Source organism: Sminthopsis crassicaudata, chromosome 1 (assembly GCF_048593235.1).
Source record: "Sminthopsis crassicaudata isolate SCR6 chromosome 1, ASM4859323v1, whole genome shotgun sequence".
NCBI lineage: Eukaryota > Metazoa > Chordata > Mammalia > Dasyuromorphia > Dasyuridae > Sminthopsis > Sminthopsis crassicaudata.
The window spans coordinates 515,368,742-515,395,206 of NC_133617.1; the positions used below are offsets into that span (position 1 = coordinate 515,368,742).

A 26,465-nucleotide genomic window follows, 5' to 3' on the forward strand; every position below is an offset into this window, starting at 1 on the left:
AGTTAGTGAAAAAAAAAGTATGCTTCAATATGCATTCAAAGTCCAAAGTTCTTTATCTGGATGTGGATAGTGTTTTTCTTTGTGAGTTCCTTGTATTTGTCTTGGACATTGTGTTATCGAGAAAGGCTGAATTAAAAAAAAAAAAAAAGAAAGAAAGAAAGAAAAAAAAGAAAAGAAAAAAAGAAAGAGAGAGAGAGAAAGGCTGAATCAATCATAGTTGATCATCACACAATGCTGCTGATACTGTGTACAATATTTTTCTGGTTCTGCTCATTTCATTTTGTATCATTTCATACAAGTCTTTTCAAGGTTGTTTGAAATTTGCTTATTCATTATTTCTCATTACCCAGTGGTATTCTATTACATTCATATACCACACCTTGTGTAGCCATTCCCCAATTAATGGTCATCCATTAGTAGCCAATATTTTGTTATTATGAAAAGGGCTGCTATTAATATTTTTGTACATGTAAGTCCTTTTCCATTTTTTATGATCTCTTTGGGATATAGACCTACTAGTGATATTGATAAATAAAAGAATATGCACAGTCTGGTTGTCCTTTGGGCATAGTTCCAACTTGTTCTCCAGAATGCTTAGATTAGTTTACAACTCTATCAACAGTGCATTAGTGTTCTAATTTTCCCACATCTTCTCCAACATTTATCATTTCTTTTTTTTGTCATATTAGCCAGTCTGATAAGTGTAAGACAGTATCTTGTTTTTATTTGCATTTCTCTAATCAAAAGTGTTTTAGAGCAGGGCTTTTTTTTTTTTTTTTCACATGACTCTTGAGTATACAGGTATATTCAATAGATGTACAAATCGGACATGTACTGATAATAAATAATAATTTCACAACCCTCCACATTCAGTTAGGAGACTCTATATGGAGTTATGATACACAGTCTAAGAAACTAGGATTTAAAGCACCTCTTCATATGTCTACAAATACCTTTGATTTCTTCATCTGAAAATTGGCTGTTCATATCCTTTTGATGAAGGGAGCCCAGAAACTCTAAAACTCCTTGAAGGACAAATTTTCCTTGAATCCTGCCTCTGTAAAAGACCCCAAAGGAGGATAAACAGCTTTATTCTGTTATCTAGGTGGAGTTGATTGAGTACAGAGTTGGAGATTCCAACCCCATTGAATTGGAGAAATACCCATTCAGTTCTAAGATTTTCTATTCAATTCCAGCTCTAGCTGAAACCTAGCCCCATCAAGAACTGCCCTCAGCTTGTAGCCAAAGACTTCTATTTTAAAAGAGCCAATTTTAAACTTATTCCTCACAGAGGAGCTAATTTACCATGTCAAGGAAACTCTCTCTCTTCCTGGCATAGCAGCCTCTGCCCACTGGAATAATATTCTCTTTCAGAGTCACCCTCTCTTTATCTTCCTCACCTGTTTTCCTAATGAGATTTTATATCTCTCTTTTGGGATTTCTTTAGAAGCTTTACTTCTCTGCCAGAACTCCTCCATTAAAGAATTCAGCCTTTCTATTCATGCATAGCAAAGGTTAACCTCCGAATGCCTATAATAAACTTCTTTTTATCAGTCTAGCTTTTTGGATTTGTAAATTCCTTTATGAAGAACCCAGATCTGCATCGCCAGAAGGGGGTTCCCAAAACTCCCTATCCATGCGCCAAATCCCAAGGGGATGTAGGGGAGCCAAACCTCTTCATTTGGTTCCCTGAACCCCGAACCTACCACTAACCATTTAATTCCCCGACCACCAAGAACCCTAATCTTTTTTGGTTCCCTGAATCTAATCATATCACTTTGACCATTTATCAATCAAATGACTTGAATATACTTGGAAAATGAGGTTTTGTCAGAAACATTTGCTGCAAAGATTATTTCCTAGTTTTCTACTTTCCTTCTAATCTTGGTTGCATTGGTTTTATTTGTAAAAGCTTTTTAATTTTATATAATCAAAATTATCTATTTTATATTTCATAGTGTTCTTTATCTCTTGTTTGGTTATGAACCTGTGGCTCACTTACTTTTTACTTTTAAGAGTTGGAAAGCTAAATTCACTTGGTGTATATTTGTTTAGTATTGGTATTACTTCATTTTCTATGATTCCTTTTAACAAGATGTAGTTTCTTTTTTTTTTTTATTTCTTTCAATTAGGTATTTTTTGCTTTTGCTTTGTCTAGGATTAGGATTGCTACCCCCTGCTTTTTTTGCTTCAGCTAAAGCATAATAGATTCTACTCCAGCTCCTTACCTTTACTTTGTGTGCATCTTTCTGCTTCAAGTGTGTTTCTTATAAACAACATAGTATAGGATTCTGCTTTTTGATCCATTCTGTTATTTGCTTCCATTTTGTGGGAGAATTCACCCCATTCATATTCATAGATACAATTACTAACTATTTCCCTTCATCCTATCTTCTCCCTGTTTGTCTTCTCTCTACTTCCACTCTTTTCTTCGCTCCTCAGCAATGTTTTGTTTTTATTTACTCCCCTTACCCCTGTCTACCTTCTGCCCTCTCTTCTTTTATCTCCCCTCCTCCACCTTAATTTGTCCTTCTCCTCTCATACATATCTGTCAGGTAAGACTGATTTCTATAATCATTATTTATTCTGTTTTGAATTAATACTGATGAGAGTTAGTGCTGATGAGAGGTCAAGCAATGCCCATCTCTTACTCTCCTATTTTCTTCTTTACTGTAATAGGTTTTTTTCATGCCTCTTTATGTGAAATAAATTACCTCATTCTATTTTCTTCTGCCCTCAGTGTATTCCTCTTTCTTATCCCTTAATTATTTTTTCCATTCCTTCCAATTCACCTTATACCTGTACTCTTTGTTTATGTATATTCCTTCTAACTATATTATTATTAGTAGTAAAAATTTTGATACAAAATTTGGTACAATTGGTACAAGTATCATCTTCCTATGTAAGGGTACAAACAATTCAGCTCCATTGAATCGCTTGTTTTATATTCTTTTTTAAGCTTCTTTTGGATTTTGATTGGAGATCAAATTTTTGTTTCATTCTGGTCTTCTCTTTTTTGAAACTTTAAAATCCTTCTATTTCATTAAATGACTACTTTTTTTTTGCCCTTGGAAAATTATGCTTAATTTCATCATGTAGAAGATGTTTGATGGTTGTTCTAGTTTCGTTGTTTTCTTGTCCCATGACCTCCAATCCTTTAATGTTGCAGCTGCTAAGTTCTATGTAATCCTCTTGTGGCTCCCTAATATTTGAATCATTTCTAGCTACCTGCAGTATTTTTTCCTTGACCTGATAGTTCTGTAATTTGGCTATCATGTTCTTGGAGTTCTTATTTTGAGCCCTCTTTCTTGATATGATGTTGGATTCAGAAGAATTTTCCTTGACAATTTCTTGAAAAATGCTGTCTGGGTCCTTCTTATGATTTTGGCTTTCAGATAAATTTAGTGATTCTGAAATTGTCTCTTTTGGATTTATTTTTCAGGTCAATTGATTTTCCAAAGAGATATTTTATATTTTCCTCCATTTTTTTCATTCTCAAAAGAGATTTGATACATTCTTGGTGTCTAGTGGAATCTTATTAGTTTTCACTTGTCCAACTCTGTTAAAGAATAATTTTCCTCAATTATCTTTGTACTTCTTTTTCCATTTGGCCATTTGTATTTTTAGGGAATTATTTCCTTCATTGGATTTTTGTATCTTCTTTTCATTTTAGTCAGTTCTGCTTTTTACACAGTTATTTTCTTTTTCTAAGCTGTTGACTTTTTTTTTCATAATTCTCTTACATGTCTCATTTCTTTTCCAAATTTGTCTTTTATTCCTCCTATATGTTTTTTAAGCTCCTTTTTGAGCTCTTCCATGAGTTCTTTATGGACTTGAAACCCTTTTCCATTATTCTTTGGGGTTTTGTCTATAGAGGTTTAGACATTGTTTTCTCTACTGAGTTTGTTTTTTGTTCATCATAATAACTTTCTATGGTCTGATTCCTTTTCTTTGGGGGGGAATTTCTTTTGCAAACCTTTTTAATTTTTTTTCAGTTTCTTTTAAATTTGAGTTCTGCTCCCAGGGTAGAAGGGGCATTCTCTCAAATTTCTACTGTCTACGGCTGCAGGCCCTGCCTGTTTACCTGATGCTGCACTGATGTTGCCTGTGGCTCAGAGGGGACTCTTTTGTTTGATATTACGCTGGGTGGAGAGTGATAGGTTAGTACTGCTGGAGACCATCTGACAGTTTACCTGGTTTTGAGCTGGGTTCCTACTGCTAGTGTCTAGTGTTTGTCAAGGCTGATGGGGTGTTTCTGTATTTCCCTGGGGTTATATAGCATAACAGTATTTTATTCTCTTTATCAATTAAGTATAGTTCTCAACATTTATTTTTGTAAGATTTTGAGTTCCAAATTTTTTTCCTCCCTCCCTCTCTCCCTTGCCTCCTCCTTCCTCAAGACAGCAATCAATCTGATATAAGTTATACACAGTCATTTTAAACATATTTTCTATATTAGTCATGTTGTTAAAGAAAAACCAAACAAAAGAGGAAAACCATGAGAAAGAAAAAAAAAACTCCCCCAAAGTGAAAATAGTATGCTTTGATCTGCATTAAGTCTCCATACTTCTTTCTCTAGATGCAGATGACATTTTCCACCCCATCTACTAAAATTATATTGGATCACTGTATTACTGAGAAGAGTTAAATCTGTCATAATTGATCATCCACCTTACTGTTACTATGTGCATTGTTTTCCTGGTTCTGCTCACTTCACTCAGTTCAGATGTCTTTCAAAGCTTTTCTGAAATCAGCCTGCTTATCATTTCTATAGAACAACACATTCCATTATATTCATTATATTCAAATACCACAACTTATTCATCCATTCTCTAATTAATGGGCATCTACTCAATTTCTAATTCTTTGCTGCTACAAACATTTTTACATGTAGATCCTTTTCCCTCTTTTATAGTCTCTTTCAAATACAGATCTACTAGTAACTAGGACACGCACAGTTTTATAGCCCTTTGAGCATAGTTCCAAATTGCTCTCCAGAATGGTTGGATCAGTTCACAATTCAACCAACAATGCATTAGTGTCCCAATTTTCTCACATCCCCTCCAACATTCATCATTATCTTTTCTTGTCATTTTAGCCAATCTGAGAGGTGTGACTTCCTTAAGCCTACACTGAAGAACATGGTCATATGGTCATTGAAGGCTGCTACCCACCTTCTTGTCATTCAGATATTTTAAGGTAGCAATCTCCCCAGCTAAGACTTCTCTTCTCTAGGCTAAACACCTCAAAATCCTTTAGATAATCTTTTCACATCATGAACCCAAGATCCATTATTCAGATTTCCTTTCTCTGAATCCTCTCCACCTTAACAAATTCCTTCACATGTCCAGAACTGAAAATGATACTCCAGATGTAGTCTAATCAAGCAGAGTAATAGGAGAATTACCATATCCCTATTCCTGAACTCTATACCTCCCTTAATGTAGAGTAATAAACCATTGGACAGAGAACAGGTTTAATTTCCCTTTCCTCCCTACTCTGTCTCATCTCCCTCCAGGGAATAGATTTCCCTAGATTTATATTATCATAATATTGAGTCCCTCCCCTACAAGAAAAAAGCATTAAGAATTGCTAACGAGTTTAATTAGGCTTGTAGAGTCCATTTTGCTTACAGTACTGACATTTCCTCCTCCACATTTTGGCTTTGCTGTTTTGCAGCTTCAGCCCTCAGGTTGGCTCAGGAACAGTTCCTATCTGAAGCCATTTTATGCTCTTTTTCAAGGGTGACTTTTTTGAACAAGTTCCTGAATTAATTTTTCCCACTATTTACCACCAGTCTTCTCCACTCCCCACCAAAAAAAGAAAAAAAGAAAAAAAAAAAGGAAGTTTCTAAAAGTTTTTTGTTTGTTTAACTATACCATCACATTTTAAAAGGAAGATTCCAAAGTTATGCTTTTGTACATATACCTCTACCTAATTTTTTTCTTACTCTATTCATTACCCTAACTTCTTGAAAGCCCCTTTTTCTCAAGTTAACTAAGATATCAACATATCAACATTCTACCTTCTATATTTGTGATAAGGCAAAAAAGAGATATTCTTCCTGGGTAAACATGAATAAGTCCTCTACTTTTACAGATGAGGAAATGGAGGCTCATACAGGTACCTTGACAGTGCCAATTCATCAGAATTAGCTTCAGAGATGAGAGAGATCAGAACCTAGATCTTCTGCTTGAAAGTCCGGTACTTTACCATGTTATGTTCCCCTAAATCATATGATTTGGAATCCTTTCTTTTCCAGGATTTTATTATTTTGGTCTAAGCCCTGTCTCATTAATTATCTGAACTTGGAAAAGTCATTTAATCTTTGTAGGCTTTGTTTTCCATGTGTATAAGTTGGACTATATTATCTTTAGGTCCCTTCCAACTTTGAAATAGTATGTTTTTTCAAATTTAAGGTTTCCACGTCTCCAACCAATGGCAGATTATTTTTCTCATTACTTGTGGGCAAAGAAGTACAGAAAATCAGGCCATGTATATGTACCACCAGAGTGGCTACCTTTTGATGGAAAGTCAGCTTCCTTCTCAAGTTGCTTGGCATAGCAAGAGCTTCTTGAGAACACAGAAATACAATGTTTTCTTATGGGTTTTTTGACGTCACTAACTTAGTGGGTGGGAGTGAGTGGATTCCTTGCTCCCTTCTTCCCAGTAGAATTTATTGCATAGATTTAAAAAAAATAAAATCTTGGTGTGGCGCACTCACCTAGAGTATGAATTTAATTAAGCACCTTTCCCAGCTAAGTAGTAATAGAGAAACCTGAATTTTAGTTTTAACTGTATTGAATCCCAATTTGTTCATTTATAACTTGAGAACTTCATACTAAGTCACCTTAAAGGAGTTTTGGAAGAGTAGCTTTTGAATGCTATAAAAACACTTTGGTAAGACAAAATATAACCTAAATATGCAGTTTCCACAATAGACAATAAATAGTCTCATTTAAATTGTCTGTTTATATATTTATCTAATTTATAGCCTTGAGCACTTCTAAGCTTAGATAGGAAAATGAAAAAACAACAAAAACAAAGCAAACAAAAAAACAAATCAAGGCCAGAAAATAATGAGGAGGAGGATCAGTAATATGAATTTAAATCCTAACCCTTGTGACCCTGAATAAATCACCTAACCTCAGTAAGCCTCAGTTCCCCATCTCCAAAATAAGAAGATTAAACTGGATGGGTCTCCATAATCTTCTCTGATTCTTAATCTATGATCTTATAGTCTTGTGAACTAAGAAGATGTATATTTCAACAGAAAAGGAAATTTTTTTTTTTGTCTATACTGGGAAAGGCATGTATAAATAAAATGTATTTAGTATACTTTAAATACTTTTATATGTTTATGTTTTATATATTTCTATTAATTTATATTTTTATATGATAAATTGATTCCATTAATAATATTATCATATAATATTACTGTATATATTTTAAATATATTTAGCATAACACTTATTGATACTTCTGAATATCAAAGCTTTGCTTGAGTAATTGCAATGTTAACTGTATTCAAAGAGTTTTTCCCTTAAATTAACAATAAATTAACATCTCCTTTTCAGTACTTTTTAGGCATTTGTAAGGTTTTGTAGATGAGAAATCCAGAGGACCTAAACTTAGTTGCCAAAATAAACATACTTGATTCAGTCTTACTCACTTTGAAGCTTCCATTGGGCTGTGAGTAGCATTCACAGGAAAATGCATGTATGGAAATCAAACCACATGAAAAACTGTGATTCAGGTCTGTTCTCATAAGGACTGAGGTAATGCCTGTTAATATTTTATTTTAGATCGAAGTATGTTTGCAATAGCAAACACACTGTAGTTAAGGTTACATGCTTTTATGGCTCCATTATAACCCGCTTTCCCTTATGCCAAACTTGCCAAAAATCTTCTTTCTGAGCTGAATTTTTCCACAGCTGGTTTCTCAACCCAAAGCTTAATGAAGGTTTGGAGGGGCATATAAAATATTAGTTATACATATATAAATATATATAAATATATATATATATATATATATATATGTACACACACACACATATATATACTGAGCCAAACCATTTTAATAACAAAATGTGAGACTTTGAAAAGTAATTTCAGATTTGAAGTATTTCTTCTTTTCCTTCAAAGTTGTTTTCTCTCTCATTAAAAAAAAAAAAAAAAAGCCCTCTCAAAATGAAGGAACTTTAAGAAATCAAAATTTTCCTTATGTATTTTCCTAACTTCTCTATAATTCAGAATTAATGAAATAACAGAAAGTACACAATTTAAGAACTGAAAATCATCACGGAATCATCTTAATATCACATTTAAGAGGTATTTAAAGAATTAATTATTAATATAATAAAAAAAACTTCAAGATGCATAGTTAACATCAGCAAAGTTAACAACATGATCAAAGGCCTTTAGAGAAGAGATTTTTCTATATTGTATAACTCCTGTTTATTGTGAATTCTATATGAGTGCACAGACTATATCTTAATTATATTTGTATTTCCCCCAGTGCCCAGCCCAGTATTTCACATACTTATTTAGGTCTGGACCTGGGTTTTCCTCAGTATGAGTAAATGCTCATGTGAAAATTGCCTCCACTAATGCATAGCATCAACTCATCTATATGAACTGGCTTTAGCCCTGGTATCGGAGGCAGACCTTGACCCAGGTTTTCCTGAATCCAAAGTACACTCTCTATCCTCTATGCCATGATTGGCATAGGAACACAATTTCACATTAAACCAGCAGATAAACAGATGTATGGCTCACCAGTATCTACTCTCAATAGTCATTCTTGTCCATGGAAAAGAGGATAGTTGTAGCCTTCCCCCTTTAGAAACTCTACCTAACGACCTAGCATCTGAGAATTTGTTTGATTCCCCGAATGTAGTTCACTCTTGAAACTAAAATGTTTAAAATTCGCTTTCTTCTTTACCTCATTCTTATTATCTTTGTTTTGAAGCAAGGAATTGTTACCAGTGGCTATTTATTTCCAAGATAGGGATGCTGAGTGATCAATGGCCTCAGACAATGTGCTCTGTCATATTTTCATTTAAAAAAAGATTAGTTGCAATAAAAAAGCCATTTTGCTAAATAAAAGTAGTGGGTTTTCATTGCAAAGTGGTGTTTCTATCAATGCTGTCATTGCTTCCCTATGATTTCTCAGAGAGGCAACTTGCTTGGTGTAGCTGAATGATGTCATCTTAATCATAATGTAATTTTCCAGCTGCTGGAGAGGGAAAAGAGGTTTATTATTATGGCATATTTTTCATTATGTCTAAAAAGAAGTGAAACAGATCTGACCAGTTGACAGTATTAGTTTGTTTTTACAGGTGTGTCTGGAGGATACAATGCACCTTTGACCAGTAACATAAATGAAGCTCTATAACTAAAATGATATAAAAATTCTGTCATCCATTAGAGATTTTTCTAAAGTATAATGAATACTGGGAAAATGGTAGTTAGTTCCATAGGGCTGTTGGAACTTATTCTTAAATAAGGATACCTGTGTTCAGGTTCAGGATTCATTATTGACTTACTTCATGCTCAGCTTACTTTTTGCCTCAGTTTCTTCATGGGTAAAATGAAGACACATTTACTTTCCACCCTGTTCCTTTCACAGATGTTTTAAAGATAAGGAATGCTCTTTAAGCTTAATGGAAGTAAGTGATATCCCATATTTCTAGTTCAAGTTGCTTATAACATACTTTCCAGATATTGATTTACCCTACAGAATTGAGGGCATATTGGAGTGTGGCAGTATGTATGATGTGCTTTTAGGATCTCAATATAATTATACATATTATTAGATAAGGAAATGTGGTATGGTAGAATGAGCTCTGCATTTGGAAATGGAAGAGTAAGCTGAAGTCCTGGCTCTTCTACTTATTGCCTATGTAAATTTAGGTAATTATAGCATTTTAAGCTTTTAAAAAACACTCTCCTCACAGGAACTTTATGAAATGGTAGGGCAAGGACAATGATACTGGATTTTTAGATGAGGGAACTGAAATTCGAGTACTTGCCCAGAAAAGTTAATATTAAGCTAGGACTAGAACTTAGACCTTTTAACTCCAAGTAGTTCTGTTACACATCACTGAACCTCCTTAGGCCTCAGTTTCCTCATTTAAAATTTTTAAGTATTAAACTAAATTATTTTTAAAGTCTTTCCTGTTCTTAATCCTATAATCTATGATCTAGTGAGAGACAGGGAAAGTTGGAAGTTTAGGATGATGATGGAGTTGGCCTAAGTAGAATTGGTTATATATGAGAGTTTACTTTCTTATTTCTTCTCTGGGGCTGTTTGATCACCATATTAAAAGTATTGTATTTATACAACACCATTTCATTATTTACATTTCCATTTGCATTGTTGCAGTCATGTATATTATTTTCTTATTTCTGTTTACTCATGAAAGTTGATGTTAAATCTTCACGTATTTATTTGAATTCTTCATAGTCACTGTTCCTTCTGTTGCAGCAGAATTCCATGGCATGAATGTCCACAGTATGTTTAGCCATACTGTGACTAATGGGTATATACCTTGTTTCTAAGTCTTTGCTACCACAAGAACTGCTGCTATGAATATTTTCGTGTATATATAACCTTTCTTTTTCTTTAATGGGCTATGTGTCAATTGGAATCCCAGTGGGATCTGTATGTCAAAGGGTGTGGACATTTTAATTACTTTTTTCACACAATTCCAAGTTCTTTTTCAGACTGGTTGAATCAGATCTTTTGTGCAAATAAAAGTAACTTTAATTGAATGATTTTCTCACACATACACATATACACACACACACACGCGCACACACACATACCACACACCTCTAATAATACTATTCTTTTGTCATGTTACTACTTGATACCAATTAAGTCAGAGAAAAAATGTTAGCATTTATCAGTGACCCTTATAATGTGCCAGTTGTTTAGCAAACAAATTCTATTTTGACTATATAGATTTTTAGTATATATATATATATATATATACATATATATATATATATATATATATTAATCTATTGTTAAATAAAGATAATTTGTATTTAAAAGGGTAAGAAATCTATTTAGTTTAGGATTAATAGCTGAACCTATGCTTTCATTGCTATAGGAACTCTCAGGGGAGGAAGCAGCCTTGACCAATGCAGATTGCAGCTTAGCTCTAGTGGTCTAGATTATTGAGAGGTCAGACAACTTGTCCACAGCCACACAATCAGTGTGTGTTTGAGATATAACTTGGAGAAAGGTCTTTCTGGATTGAAGGCCGGCTCTCTGTACACCATGCTTCTCTGTATTGGACTGAATTAAAGTTTTTGCGCTCTTTTTGACTCAGTCAATCAGGAAGCATTTATTAAATACCTGTTATGTGCCAGGCACCATGCTAGACATTGAGGTTTGTTGCACATATCAATTGCTAATAAAATTTTGTTGAATGAATTAATATTAAATGAATAGTTGATAAGTATTAAGTTAGAAATTTAATTACAGATAAAAAATTCTGTTAAATATTTCTGTTAAAATATTTCAAAATGTATGCTGTAAGATTGGTACCTGACCAGTTGATTCATTATCCCAATCTTCTTACTTAGATCAAGTACAGCTGACATTTCTATTCTGGACCAGATATGGGAACTTGTTTCAGCCATACTGAATTCCTCTTATGACTCCATTCCTAAAATCTGGTGATTAACTTATATACTTTACTTGATAGGCTTGCAGAGAGCCAAGAGCAGTTGACTACATCAGCTTATCTAATACTGCCTGATAATTAATTGCTGACTGCACCCCAGTTCTTCATCCTACCTCATGTTACTAGAATGATACTTGACAACAATATAGCTCACCACAGATCTCATTTTGCCTATTGATCTCCAGACTAGACTAGCCCCAAAGCCACACAGTATATTGAAACCAGATTTCTTAGGGATTTTTCACTTGTCTTATCTGTTATTCTCCCTAGTTATTCTGAATTAGTGAGATTTTTATTTGTGTTTGAATTTCATACTCCCAAGACTCCCACACATAGAGTGACATTTGGTTAGACAAATGCCAGAGATTAAGGCATCACTTAGAGTAATTTCTTCTTGAATAGTCATTTTTTAGTCATGTTTGACTCTTCATGACCTCGTTTGGAGTTTTCTTGGCAAAGATCCTGAAGTCGTTTGCTATTTCTTTCTCTGCCTCATTTTACAGATGAGGAAACTGAGGTAAACAAGGTTAAGTGATTTAGGATTACAGAGGCAGTAAATGTCTGAGGCTGAATTTGAACTCCTGAAGAAGAGTCTTCCTGACTCCAGGTCTGTCACTCTATGCATTGTGCCACCTAACTGCTCTTAGGGTAATCAGCAAGCATCAATTCAGCAAACAACTACTGAGCATATACTATGTTGTTAAACATGAGCTAGGTACCAGAACTACAAAGTTTAAAATGAGGCAGGCCCTGCCCATTAAATAGATTATTATCTGATGTGACAGGAAAAGTAGTTGACACTTGACCTTTTTCTCTTAGAAACATAGGATTTAGGTTTGAAAGGAACTTTTAGTCCATAGTCTTCACCAAAAGTGTTTGTCATTCAACAAAAATGTTAAGAACCTTCTTGCTTCTCCTCCTCCTTTTCTTTCTTTTTCCTTTTCTTTTTCTCTTTCTCCTCCTCTTCCTCCTTTTCCTCCTTTCTCTTCCTCTTTCTGCCTTCATCCTTTCCTCTCTCCCTCCCTCTCCTTCTCTTCCTCTTCCTGCTCTGTATTTCTCTTCTTCTTTGTCTTGTTTCTACTCCTCCCATCTTTCCATTTTACTCTTCCTTTATGGGTCTCTGATGTTTCTTTCTATCTTATCTTTTCATTTCATCTCTCTTCCTCAATCTAATTTTTTTTTTCTTTACTTTCTCCTGGTCATCCAAATATGGCTGTGATAGGGGGGTAAAGTATATTTTTAGCATAATGGTTGTGCTTATTGAAAACGTTTTATGTTCCATGTACTTAAAAAGACATATATAATGAATATTTTATAATTCTCTTGGTTAGTTTACTTTTTGAATGTGACCCTCAGTTTTCTTTCCCCATGACTCAGTAGTACTCAGTAGAAAATAGGTTCTCAAAACTGCCCTAATGTAGATGTCATTAATTTTACATTCACTGTCACTGATTTTCTGTGTTTATGGGTGTAGTTGGAAGATACATCAATGTTAAATAAGTCTTTTTTACCTTAGTTTCACATAAAAGGCTGAGTCTTAGGGCAAGCTTTCCAGATCAAATGGACATTATTTAAACATACATATACACATATGTTTATATATATTATATTCATAGTGTCCAATACACAGCAGATACTTAATAATTTATTGACTTTTTATCTGATTAATTCAGGTTTTTAGATTACCAATATATATATATAACTAGTTCTTAGACATTTAAGTTACATTGCAAGAGGTAACCAATACTATAAAATGTGGCATATTGAACTCTAGAGTGGGAATTAGACAACTTACACTTGAAGGCTCCACTTACTAGCTCTGTCAAATCAGTTCTCACAGCTTTAAAATCAGAGTAATGACATTGACACTACTTACTTGATTGGGGTAAATTGTGAATAATATACTTTGACAACTATTAAGTGTGTTCATGGGAACCATTTTTATTATTATACTTCTATACTTCATCTGATGATTTTTTTTTTGAAAACTTTAACAGCTTTTTCAAGAAAAAATTGGGAAGAATTGGATTTGTGATTTTTAAGAAACTAGGTACTGTATTTCAAAGTTAACTTTTATATAGTTATTCTTTTTGATAGCATTTTGGGACCTTCAAAGCAGGTGGAGATGACTAAATAACTATAGAATATGAATATAATGAAAATTTGTTGTGTTATAAGGTCAATAAATATTGTGGATTCAAGAAAATATAGAAAAGATTTATATGAAGAGATACAGAACTAGTAGAGTAAGATATATAACAACTTCCAGTAATAGTATGAAGGAAAAAATTTTGAAAGACTTCAGAATCCTGGTCATTTCATGATGACAAATGACTGATAATGAAAATGATCTTTGGGACTTCTTGGCAGAGAAGATTTTCAGACATGGTTAGTGTGATTTGTTTGATTTAGATATATGTAAATACACCTTTATTTGTATATATTCACATACACATATACATATGTGTATGTGAATAATTGATTATATACAGAGAGGTATAATAAAAGGCTTAAGTTTTAAGCTCATTTTAAATTATATGGATAAGCATGTATGTGTATGTTATAAAGAAAGGTTTCTTCTTGAGGAATAGGAATAATTAGCTTAATGAATAATTAAAGAAGCACATTAATAAAACATTTTTAAAAAAATACATAGAAGAAAAAAGCAAAGAAAGGAACACAGTATAATTTTATTAGCTTGTTAAACTTTATACATGCTTACATATGATATATATGTAAAGATATATATATGTATGTGTTTATATGTCTATATATGTATGTATGTGTGTATATGTAAAACAGGAATATTCTATTTCTTATATAGTTCTCTTTTTGTTCTTTATAACTTGAAATGTTTGTATTTGGTAATAATCATTAAGTTCATAATACCAAAAAAAAAAAAAAAAAGGAAAAGATTTTTTTTCTAAAGTCACTTCGCTTTTGAGATGTGTCATGCTATGTTTCCCCATTTTCATTAATGACATGATTGTGGTTGAACAGTTGCATTTAGTGAGAAGTAACCAGAGGAGCTATTAGAATTACACTGCTATGCTATTTTATTTCTCTTCTGGGAATAAAGCAAATGTATTCTTTTATCAAATAAGACTGGTCCTGTATCTCTGTGGAGACTAATAATATTAGCCCTTTTGTGGGCATAAACAGTGCAGCCCTGGAATATTTTTTTAAATCACATGTTATTTAATGTGCTCAAGCAATTGCTGACAATATGTCTTAATATCTAATTACTAGTCAAAAGGCTCCTGAGCCCATCAGCTCCTGCAGAAAATGGACAGATGTTTATATATCAGTTTCCTCATTTGTAAAATGAGAGGTTTGAATCATCTCTAAACTCTTTTCCAAAATTAAATCCTATGCCTTAAATAAGCAAGTCCACACATTTATAAAATTGAAAAATTGTTTTTAAAATAAAATATTTATTGATCATGTTGATTGATCTCTTGTTTTTGCACCACCTACATTTTCTTCTTCCTCTTACTGTCTCTTATAATAACAATTTTTTTTTAAGAAAGGAAAACACAGCAAAATTAACACATTAAAAAAATCTGACATTATAAACAGTATTTCATATCCAAGATCCCCAGCTTTTGCTGGGCAAATGCTTTTCATATCTCTTTTTAGGAACCAAACTTATTTCCAATTTCACAGCATTTTGTTTTGATGTTTATTGTTATCATTATTTCAATTTCCATTGTTGTATTGTGGCTGAACTTGACTCAAGCTGGTACTCTATTAGTTCAGGTTCAATATTGGAACAAAATGAGTACTCAGAGGTCATTTCACTGTTAACAAAAGGACATTTATTTAGCCATAGCATAGAAAAGATATTCAATTCAATACTTCACCACTTAGCTTGGGTATTTCTCCTCTGCTGCTCCCTCCCATTTATATATGTAAAGAAGGCTGGTCTGGGCAGAATATGGCAACTTCCACAGACTTGGGACATCCAAATCTGAATTACCCTTATATGTGGATTGACATTTTAATGCTCTTATGTGGCCAGGAAGCCAGGTCAGCATAGCAAGAGTTTTTTTCCAAAGGAGGAACAACTTGAACCTTAAGCTTAAGTCCAGTCTTGCCTAACATGAAATAGGGGAGGAACAATCTTGGCAGATATGATCCTTTCACATTTCCTATATTATTTTCCTACTTATTTTTATCTCACTTTGAATAAGTTCATTTGATTATTTATTTCTCTGTATGTATTGTTTTGTTTTTGTTTTTTTACAGCATAATAATCTTACATTAAATTCATGTAAATTCATTAAATTTATGCAGTGATTTCCCCAGTCAGTGGATATGTATGCATGCATGTGTGTGTGTGTGTGTGTGTGTTTTCAGTTCTTTGTTACTACACACACACAAAAATACTTTATTTTTGGTGTACTTAGAAGTTTTTCTTCCTGTCACTGACCTCCTTAAGGTATTTACCTAGCAGTAGAATCTCTGGGTCAAAAAATATGGATAATTTAGTCACTCTTTTCAAACAAATCCAAATTGCTTGATGAATTTTTCAATAAAGGGAAAATTGTCAGTGGCTTCCCAAGCCCATAGTGACCGGAATATTAAGTAACTTCTGTTATTTTTAAACATTAATTTCCTTTGTATTTGTCAGTGAAAAACTAGGGGTTCCTAAGGTTGAACATATGGTTTAGGATAAAAATAGAAAAAGGAACCTTCACCACTCCTCTAGGAGATTCTGCAATGGATCATTCATTTAATAAATATTTGTTAAGTGCTTACTAATTTCCAGGCACTATTCCAGAATCTGAGGATGCAAATTAAAAAGTAAGAATGTTCTTGTCCTCAAGAAGCTTTTATTCTACTGTATTTCCATTTGGAGTTTGATTTGTTTTCATTTTGTTAATTAAATACTATAACTCAAGATTAAATGTAAACTCTTCAGCTAAGAATCAATTACTGATTAACTCTCAATGCACACCTTTTCTCTAAGTGAATCTTATGCCTTAGTCTTTTCTCTAAGTGAAACTCCCAGACTAAGAAAGTCTTACCTCCAGAAAGAATCTTGGCATCAGTACTGTATCAGGATATTTATGAGAAGTGGGGGTAGTGGTAGGGAGGAAAGCTGAGAATTGCAATTTGACACTATAGTTATATAACTGAGTATCAGGTGAGATTCCTAAACCTCTCTGTTCTTGGCAAATGGACCAGATTCTATCTTGGGGATTCTTGATAACAATTCTCTCTGGCTCACGAATCTCTCTCTTGAAGGGATCCTGTGTTTCATTCCTACAACCCTAACCCAAAATTTCCCAGTTTTTGAACAAAGCTTGGAATCAGAAAGACCTAAGTTCAAAAAATTGTCTCGGCTTGTCATTTAATCTCTTTCTGCTTGTTTCCTCATCTGTAAAATGGGATAATAATAGTAATACCTCTCTCCCAGTGTTGTTGTGAAGATACAATGAGATAATATTGGTAAATCACTTTGCCAATATAAAGTGCTATTTAGATAAATGCCATCATCATCATCGATGTAGTTGTTGTTATTTATAGAACATAGCAGAATCTAGTAATCTAAGTCCTTCAATGAATGTAATAGGAGCTAATTATCAGCTACCTCTTTCCCCACAATTGTTATTCATATCCCAAAAAAACCTTATAACATCCATAGGAGCATAGAATGAGAAGTCTTAAGAGGCTGAGTGCACAATAATCACTACTTCCCAGTTAGATATAATTGCCACAGGTTCCATCATTTCTACCCGATTCTCTTAGCTGTTGTATTACTCTCTCTACAGCTGTTGCCATCACCTTTGCTGCCTGCAGTGCCATAGTTTAACTACCCCGCCATTAGCGAGGCTTCTCTACTTTCATAGGCCAGGCCTGACTCAAGCTAGTCCAGTGATTCAAGTGTGGGTTTGGAATGAAATGAGACACTTATAAACTATTTGACAGTAAAAAGTTAACTTGGGGGGCAGCTAGGTGGCGCAGTGGATAGAGCACCAGCCCTGAATTCAGGAGGACCCAAGTTCAAATCTGGTCTCAGACACTTAACACTTCCTAGCTGTGTGACCCTGGGCAAGTCACTTAACTCTAGCCTGGGGGGAGGGGGAGTTTATTTGGTCATAACATGGAAAAGAAGCTACAATATTTATTCAATTAAATGTGGCTTCCTTGCCTCGGCATTTCAACCCCCAAGCTTCTTTGTCTTCCCTCCAACCATTAGTCCTTCCATTTCTAAGTTCTTTCCTAGGCCATCACTCTTGTCCTGGCCACATTCTCCTTCCTTCTCCATCCTGCCCTCTCAAACAACCAGTTCGCCTCTATAAGATATTATTCTCTAAAATCCCTTTCTACCTTAACCTATCTAAGGTCTTATACTGCCAAACCTCAGTCCTGGATTACTTTCACCATCTGCTTCCTTCTTCCTACTGCCTTACTGCAATTAGGGCCCAGTTCAAATAATATAACAAAGCTTGTTTTTCTAAACCTCATTTTCTCCATATTTGTTTAGCATCATCTAATTGTAACAAGGCAATTTTCTACTTCCCTAATTCATTTACCACTTACCACAGCAACTTTTCCAAAGATTTTCATTCCTACCCCCTCCCCCGCCTTAATACTCCCATATCTCTTTCTCCCTCCACCTTCTCAGCTAAAAACCTTTCTTTACGTTTCACTGAACAGAACTAAGGTCATTTGTTGGGAGCTTTCTCTTCTCCTCAGTTCATACCCTCCATATGTCTTCTGCCACTACTTCTCACGCCTGCCTCACACGAAGAATGGGGCCTCTCCTTGTTACTATATGCACGAGTGATCTCATTCCATCCTATCTAGCACCTTTCTCCCTCTATCTTCCCCATTTTCACTAACTTTTTTATTGAAGCTTTTTATTTTCAAAACATATGCAAAGATAATTTTTCAAAACTGATCCTTGCAAAACCTTGTGTTTCAGTTTTCCCCCCTTTCTCCCAACCCCAAGTAATCTATGTTAAACATGGTAAAAATATATGTAAATCTAATATAGGCATATGTATTTATACAATTATCTGCATTAAAAATCTGATCAAAAAGGAAGGACAATTAGAAATAAAATTCAAGCAAACAACAAAAGAAGTAAAAATAACTTTTGATGTCTTCCTGTCTACTACCTATAAACATGCCTATATTTTCCTCATATTCAAAAAGTTTTCACTTCATCCATCCATCTCCACTAGCTATCATCCTAGAGGAATTCCCCTTTTGTGTCTAAGCTTCTTGAGAATGTTGTCAACAATTAATACTTCCACTTCCTTTCTTCTTTCTCTCTTCTTAACTCTCTGAAGTCTGGCTTCCAACATTTCATTAAAACTTTCCAAAGTTATCACTGAACTCTTTTTTTTTTTTTTTTTGCTTTTTTTAAAAATTTTTTTTATTTTATTATATATTTTTTTATAATATTATCCCTTGTATTCATTTTTCCAAATTATCCCCCCCTGCCTCTACTCCCTCCCCCCAATGACAGGCAATCCTATACATTTTACATGTGTTACAATAAAACCTAGATACAATATATGTGTGTAAATACCATTTTCTTGTTGCACATTAAGTATTAGATTCCGAAGGTACATGTAACCTGGGCAGACAGACAGTAGTGCTAACAATTTACATTCACTTCCCAGTGTTCCTTCTCTGGGTGTAGCTACCTCTGTCCATCATTGATCAACTGGAAGTGAGTTGGATCTTCTTTATGTTGAAGATTTCCACTTCCATCAGAATACATCCTCATACAGTATCGTTGTTGAAGTGTACAGAGATCTTCTGGTTCTGCTCATTTCACTCAGCATCAGTTGATGTAAGTCTCTCCAGGCCTCTCTGTATTCCTCCTGTTGGTCATTTCTTACAGAGCAATAATATTCCATAATATTCATATACCATAATTTACCCAGCCATTCTCCAATTGATGGAGAATTCATCTTCCAGTTTCTAGCTACAACAAAAAGAGCTGCCACAAACATTTTGGCACATACAGGTCCCTTTCCGCTCTTTAGTATTTCTTTGGGATATAAGCCCGATAGCAGCACTGCTGGATCAAAGGGTATGCACATTTTGATAACCTTTTGGGCATAGTTCCAAATTGCTCTCCAGAATGGCTGGATTCTTTCACAACTCCACCAACAATGTATCAGTGTCCCAGTTTTCCCACATCCCCTCCAACATTCATCATTATTTGTTCCTGTCATCTTAGCCAATCTGACAGGTGTATCACTGAACTCTTAATCAACAAATCTAATAGTCTTATTTTTAATCCTCATCTTTCTTGCTTTTTCTGCAGCCTTTGACATTATCAGCCACCTTCTCTTAACAGGAAAGAGTTATCCTACTTGTATGATCACTCTTCAGTTTCCTTTACTAGATCTTTATCTAGCTCAGACCTACTAACCATGAGTGTCCCCCAGGTATCTATCTTGGAACTTCTTAGTTCTTCTCCTTCTGTATTATTTCTAGATAATAATCACTAGGTTCTATGCTTCCAACTCTGATCTCTGTGCAGATAGTTCACAGATCTTTTGGTCTAAATCTAACTTCTCCCCTAACCTTGAGTCTTGCATTTATCTCCAACTGCTTATCAGACACCTTGAACTAGGTGTTTAACATGTTTAAAACCAAATTCATTGTTTTCCTCCCACCAAATTCTCTACTGTTCCTAACCTACCCATTACTGTCCAGTCTCACCATCCTCCCAGTGACCCAGAATTTCAAACTAGATGTTATTCTCATCTCTTCACCCTTTTTCATCCTATCCCCACCTCCAATCAATCAGTTTTCAAGTCTTGTGGATTCTACCTTTCTATATCTCTCTTAATGCCCCCTTCTTTCCTCTAACATTGTCACTATCCTGGCTCAGGACCTTATCCTGAATAGGATAATGTCTAGATTATGCAATAGTCTTCTGGTTGTTTTTCCTGGCTTGAATCTCTCCACTCAGGTCCATCCTCCACTCAATAGTCTAGCATCTTCAAGTTTTAGCAAAAGTCCTACTTTTTACAAGAAACCTTTCTCAGTCCTTAATCTAAGTGCTTTTCTTCTGAGATATCTCCATATACATGGCTGTTTGCATAGTTGTTTGGTTTTAGATTTGAGATTTTCAGGAGTGATGATTGCTTTATCTGTCTTTGTATCCCCAATGTTTAGCATAGTGCCTGGTACATAGTAAGTTGTTAGTAAATGCTTGTTGACTGACTATTCTTTCTTTCAATAGTTATATTACAGATAATGGAAATGAAAGAAAATAGACAATGATTCATTGATCACAATGATGGTAAAGAAAGTAACCTAAAAGACCATATTCCCATTCTCCTACATCAAAACGGATGTTTTTTTTTTTAATTTGGAATAACCAAGAAAAGAGATTCCAAAGGATGCTTTTCATTATAATGACCTAACTTCAGACCTTGAAGAGAAATTTTTTATTTTTAAATACACTTCTATTTACATCTTATGAACAAAAAAGGTATTTTTAACTTAGTAAAAGATTGGATCAGGGAGGGAGTATTCCAAAAGAAATTGTCTTTCGACTCAGAATGCCGCAGAGTGGTGTGACAGCTTTTTGGCTTTGCAAATTAAATCAATGGAAAACTCTTGCACATATAAGTAAAAGTTGCTTTCACTTAATCTGGAAAGTCTTTGAACTGTGTAGTTTAATTTTGAATGGTACTTAGTTTCTTTTTTTTCCCTTGGGTTTCTTTTCCCTTCCCACAGTGGTAAGATATCATTCATCTGATCATGTTGTTGATCAAATTGCAGTAGAATTTTAACTTGGAAGGAAAGTCTGATGAAAATAAAGCTCTTTTCCAAACATTTTTTTGCCAAGTATCTACATGTTGAAGGTGACTTATTAAGTTTGTTCCTTTACAAAGGGGATTGGGATCACCTCCAGGATTCTGGGAGGGGTTCTTCTGGGATTTGGGGTTCTTTTTGTTCTTAATCAAAAGCAATTTCCAAGCCTCTTTATCCCACCCATGCAACCTGCTTTGACCTGCTGTTGAAGTTAAAATCAGGTTGGCCCCATAAGTACTCTGTCATTCCCTAAAGAGTATAAAGAGTCAAGTTTCTGGGAAGGCAGAAATAAATAAAGCACCAAGTCCACTTTGGGATCTAATGAAAGTCTTTACTTCTACTCTAAATAGAATTCCTTCTGAAGTTTTATAACTACCGAAAACAATCAGGGCACTTCTATTAGAGGCATGCTTTAGGTTTATAGATGAAACACTTTATGTTATGTGGGTGAATTACTTTTCTGTAACACCTTAAAATTGAAAATCCATTCTTAAGTCAGTAATGATATACCTAATTTTTAGGGGAAAGAGACATAAACACAGTTCCATTTGTTAGAGCCTTTGTGCAGAGGTTCCATTGTTGCTAGTCTCAAGAAAACAAAGAGGATGTGTATATTCCCTGCCCCATTTTTCCATTCTACCTCCACTTTTCCTGTCCTTTTATTGGAAGGAAGGAATGAAAAAAAGAAGGAAGGGACAGAGAGAGAGAGAGAGAGAGAGAGAGAGAGAGAGAGAGAGAGAGAGAGAGAGAGAGAGAGAGAGAGAGAGAGAGAGAGAGAGAGAGGAAAGAAGGCAGGAAGGAAGGGAGAGAAGGAAGGAAAGAAGGATGAAAATAGAAAGGAAAAAGAAGAAATATAGAAACAAAGAAGAAAGGAAGTGAATTGTTAAGATAGCAGTAGGAGTATGATCTATTTGGGATGGAGTGGGTGTTAAAGAATATAACTTTATCCTCTGTCTCTTGTTTTGGAAAATATTCAGCTAGTACAGAGAATAAATGTAGTATAAAGGTTTCATTAAAATGATTATGCTTCCATCCATTGTAAGGATGATGAATAAACAATTTGGCATTTGGAGAGACCCATGGCACAGATCCCTTAAGCAGGCAAAGAAAACCCTGAAATGAGCACTGTTAGTGTGAACAGTGATTGTCTAGTCAGGGATTGGCAAACTATGGTACATAAGCCAAATATAGCCTCTGCCTGTTTTCATGCAGACCCACAAAATAAAAAAGATTTTTTAAAGTTTTCCACATCCAAAAAAAATAATGCAAAAAACATATAAAGTGTACATATTGCTTTTTAGCCAGAGTCATGTCTCTCTATGTATGGATATTCACCATACATAATGTAAAAATGAATAAAAGGTAATTCATTACCTTTCATTTCAACTCAATAGAAAATCTTTAATGTAAATTCATTTCTTTTTCTTTATGTAGCTCTAGTTAATGGAGGGTATCATACTCTAATTTCTTCTTCATTTTTGAATATTTTAATTATGGTTTTTGTAAGCCTGTGAGGATCAGGAGAAAGGCCAGTTTGATTGGACCTTAGAGAATAGGAAGGGGAATAATGTATAAATAAGATTAGAAAGGTCATTTGGCATCAGGTTTTGAAGGACTTTAAATGCCAAACAGAGAGGTTTATATTTAATCTTGGGGGTAAAAGGGAGCCACTGAAATATAATTTAGAAAAAATATTTATATATATTTATTTTAGAAAAAATCATTTTGGCACATGTGTGGAGGATAAATTGGGAGAGAGATTCATCAACATAGGAAGCCATCATAGTAGTATAGATGAGAGATGATGAGAAGCTAAAATAGGGTGATGGGTGATGTATTAGTGGAGAAAAAAGAAATATGTGTAAGAGATGTTGAGATACTGGAAGAGACTTTTTCCAACAACTTGGACATGTGAGGTTGAAAGAAAACGAGGGCTCAGGATGACACTAAGGTCAGGCTGACAAACCTAGTACTGGAAGGTTGGTAATGCCCTTGATGAAAATAGAAAAGTTCTGATGAAGGGTTGATTGGGAGGAAACAGTGAAATCCTTGTTGAATCTCTCAAGCTTAGCCAAACCCTATCAATCCAAAGCAAAAAAGAGGGAGTGGAGTTCTTACCATTACTTCCCTGTAATTTTGAGCCCATCTTTTATTGGGACTTGCTGTTGCCATGAGATTATTAAAAAATTTTCCCAGTGGTAGCTATGCAGTTGCTGAAGTAGAATGCCAAAATCAGACTACTAGATGATGTGGAATAAAGGAGTCCTGGGGTGTAATAGGTGAAGAAAAGATAGTCCTAAGGGAGGATTGAATGGCAACTCCTTGATAATATCTTTCAAATGATTGATTATGCATGCCTTAACACCATAGTCCTTTGGGAATCATATGATAGTCATGGCCTTCACTTTGGAGATCATTGATTCTAGGAGTCCATTAAGACAGTACTTAATATAATATATTATGGCTCAATTTTTACCAAATGTATCGGAACTATCTGTTGAATAAATGTAAGTGATTTTTCCTTTAATTTTCTTGGAATTTAGAGCTTAAACACAGAGATTATTTAGTCTAATCTCTTTATTTTGCAGCAGAAGACTCTGAGACCTCTTCTATAAGGTTAAGTGACTTGCTTAAGGTAGCACCTTTTGTTACGTAGCAGAGCTGGGAATGGAGAGGTCTTTTGACCCTTAATCTAGCTCTTTTTCTATCATATTTCTGATATTTTGAGTTAGAAAATTTTGTTCAAGTAAGAAATGTCTTAAACTTCAGCATCTCAAAAAATGTTATGTATCAACTATGTGTAAAGCACAGGATTTAGGTATCATTCATGAAGAACAAGAGTCAGCATCAGTTTTTTAAAATCTCATTCCATCTTTAATTTGTATGATAAGAAATGTATTTTGCAAAGAGAAATGTAACACCTACAAGTTTATCGCATACATTGTGCTAATTATTGGGAAGAAAATATTTGGGAACTGGAGGATTTGGGCCATCAATCCATTAGTCTTAAATCCTATCAAAAAAGATATGAGCAAATTTAGAGATCATGTAATCTACCATCCCTGATTTCACGGAAGGGCCAAGAAGGCCCAGAAAAGTGAGGATATAACAGTATCATTATATTTAGAAAAAAAAAGAGATTTGCTACAACAGCTGAGGGTTTGCTCTAATTTCTTCCTGTGGTGGTATTTGGGTGTCTATGGGTATTTTTGAGGATTTGTGGGTGTTTTTAATATTCCAGGTCCTGCCTTAATTGTTATTGGGCTCATTCATGCGAATATTAAAAAGAAACAAAGGATCTGAATGGTGCACAAGGTTTTACTGAATTCATTTAAATATTTCAAGCACTGTATCTTCTCCCCCATAAGGCTTGAGTGCTGTGACTTTCCCCCATGTTCAGTTTTCAAAGAACAATACAAGAATGAATACAATAAAATATACCTCTTCACCACTTACTGACACATATTGTTTCTCCATATAAACTCCATGAGGAAAGTTTTTATTATTTCCTTGTGTATACCCATGATCCACCATAGAAGTGGGCATATACTAGGTACTTAGTAAATGCTTATTGAATGAATGAGTGAAACTTTAGATAATTTAGATAATTACTGAGGTCCCTTCAAATTCAGATCTGTGAATTCCAGGGTTCTCTGAATCGGACTAAAATTGCAATGCTCTAGTAGCATATTGTTACTAAGAGGTTTAATGGCAAGGAGAAAGAACACTAAGGTTTTCTTAACCTGCCACTTAACTTGTCTAAATCTTGCTTTCCTCATTTGTAAAGTGAGTAGAGCTGGTGTAGGGGATTGCTAAATTATACCTAAGATCCCTTCTAAATCTAAAATCTTATGACTTTTACAAGATGATTTCTATTAAAAAATGTTTTAAAAGTTGGAAAATGAAATTACACCCACATAGCTTCGGCTTTGGTACATTCCTTTGGGCATTTGAAGATTTTCATATTTTCACAAACAGGCCTCACACATGTTTTTTTTTTTGTTTTTTGTTTTTTTGTTTTTTTGTTTTTTTGGTTTTTTTAAATGCTGGAAGGGGAAAAAAACAGCATAAAGGTCACACTTGAACATTAGGATGGTGGGTTTTTTTTAACAAAAAGATTGCAGAGATTTCTTAGTAATTACTGTGTATATTGGTATTATATTAAAAATAATAACAGACATAATATCTTTTGTATACATTAGGACTGTATATGTGTATGTCCAGTTGATACCTAACAATTCAGGCTCTTGTATAAGTCTGTTTATAAGGCATGAAGTTGCTCATGTTTTGTTTAGCCAAAAGGACAAAATACTGCCAGCAGTATGTCTGGAATGTTATTTACTTGGTGCATTTCTGTGGTTTTCCCTTTTAGCATTGTACATGTCAGAGCTAGGGGTCATTTACTTAAAAATGACCAAAGTGATATACTGGCACTGTACAGTTAAGCTTCTCAACAGAAGTGTTTTTCTCAATAAAAAAGGTGGGTCATTTCTCTGCCTCACTTCATTTTCTTTTCCTTTAACTTTTTTCTCTCCTTTTAATCTGCCTTACTTTTGGCAGGATTTGAGGAGGTGCTGTTTATTCTTGCTCCTTTGTCCTTGACTCTCCTCCATGTACTTGCAGTCATTTCTGGCAAAATTTCCTGTGATCCTAGTTAATTGTGCTTCATTTGCATGCAGGCACTATTATTGTTTCAAATCTGGGCTTACCTATTTTGGCACACCCGACTGTATTTTCCATTGAACTCTCAGATCTGAATGGTTGGACTTCTTGCAAAGGAAATAGAGGTGGGGTTTTCCTTAATCATAAGCAAAGGATCGAGGGAGAAACTGCCAAACAGTGTTGACTTGGGCAGGGTCTACATGATAGCAAACACATGTCTTCTGAAGGAAATAACCAGTGCACACAGATGTGGGCTTAATTTCTTAACATGGGAATGTATCTAACTGGTTTGTTCTGCCTATTGAG

At 34.4% G+C, this 26,465-nt stretch overlaps 1 protein-coding gene across 1 annotated transcript in view; it reads left to right on the forward strand.

Annotated features, from left to right (window-relative positions):
- AOPEP (aminopeptidase O (putative)) overlaps positions 1 to 26,465 on the forward strand; it is a 504,306-nt gene that overhangs the window by 211,467 nt on the left and 266,374 nt on the right.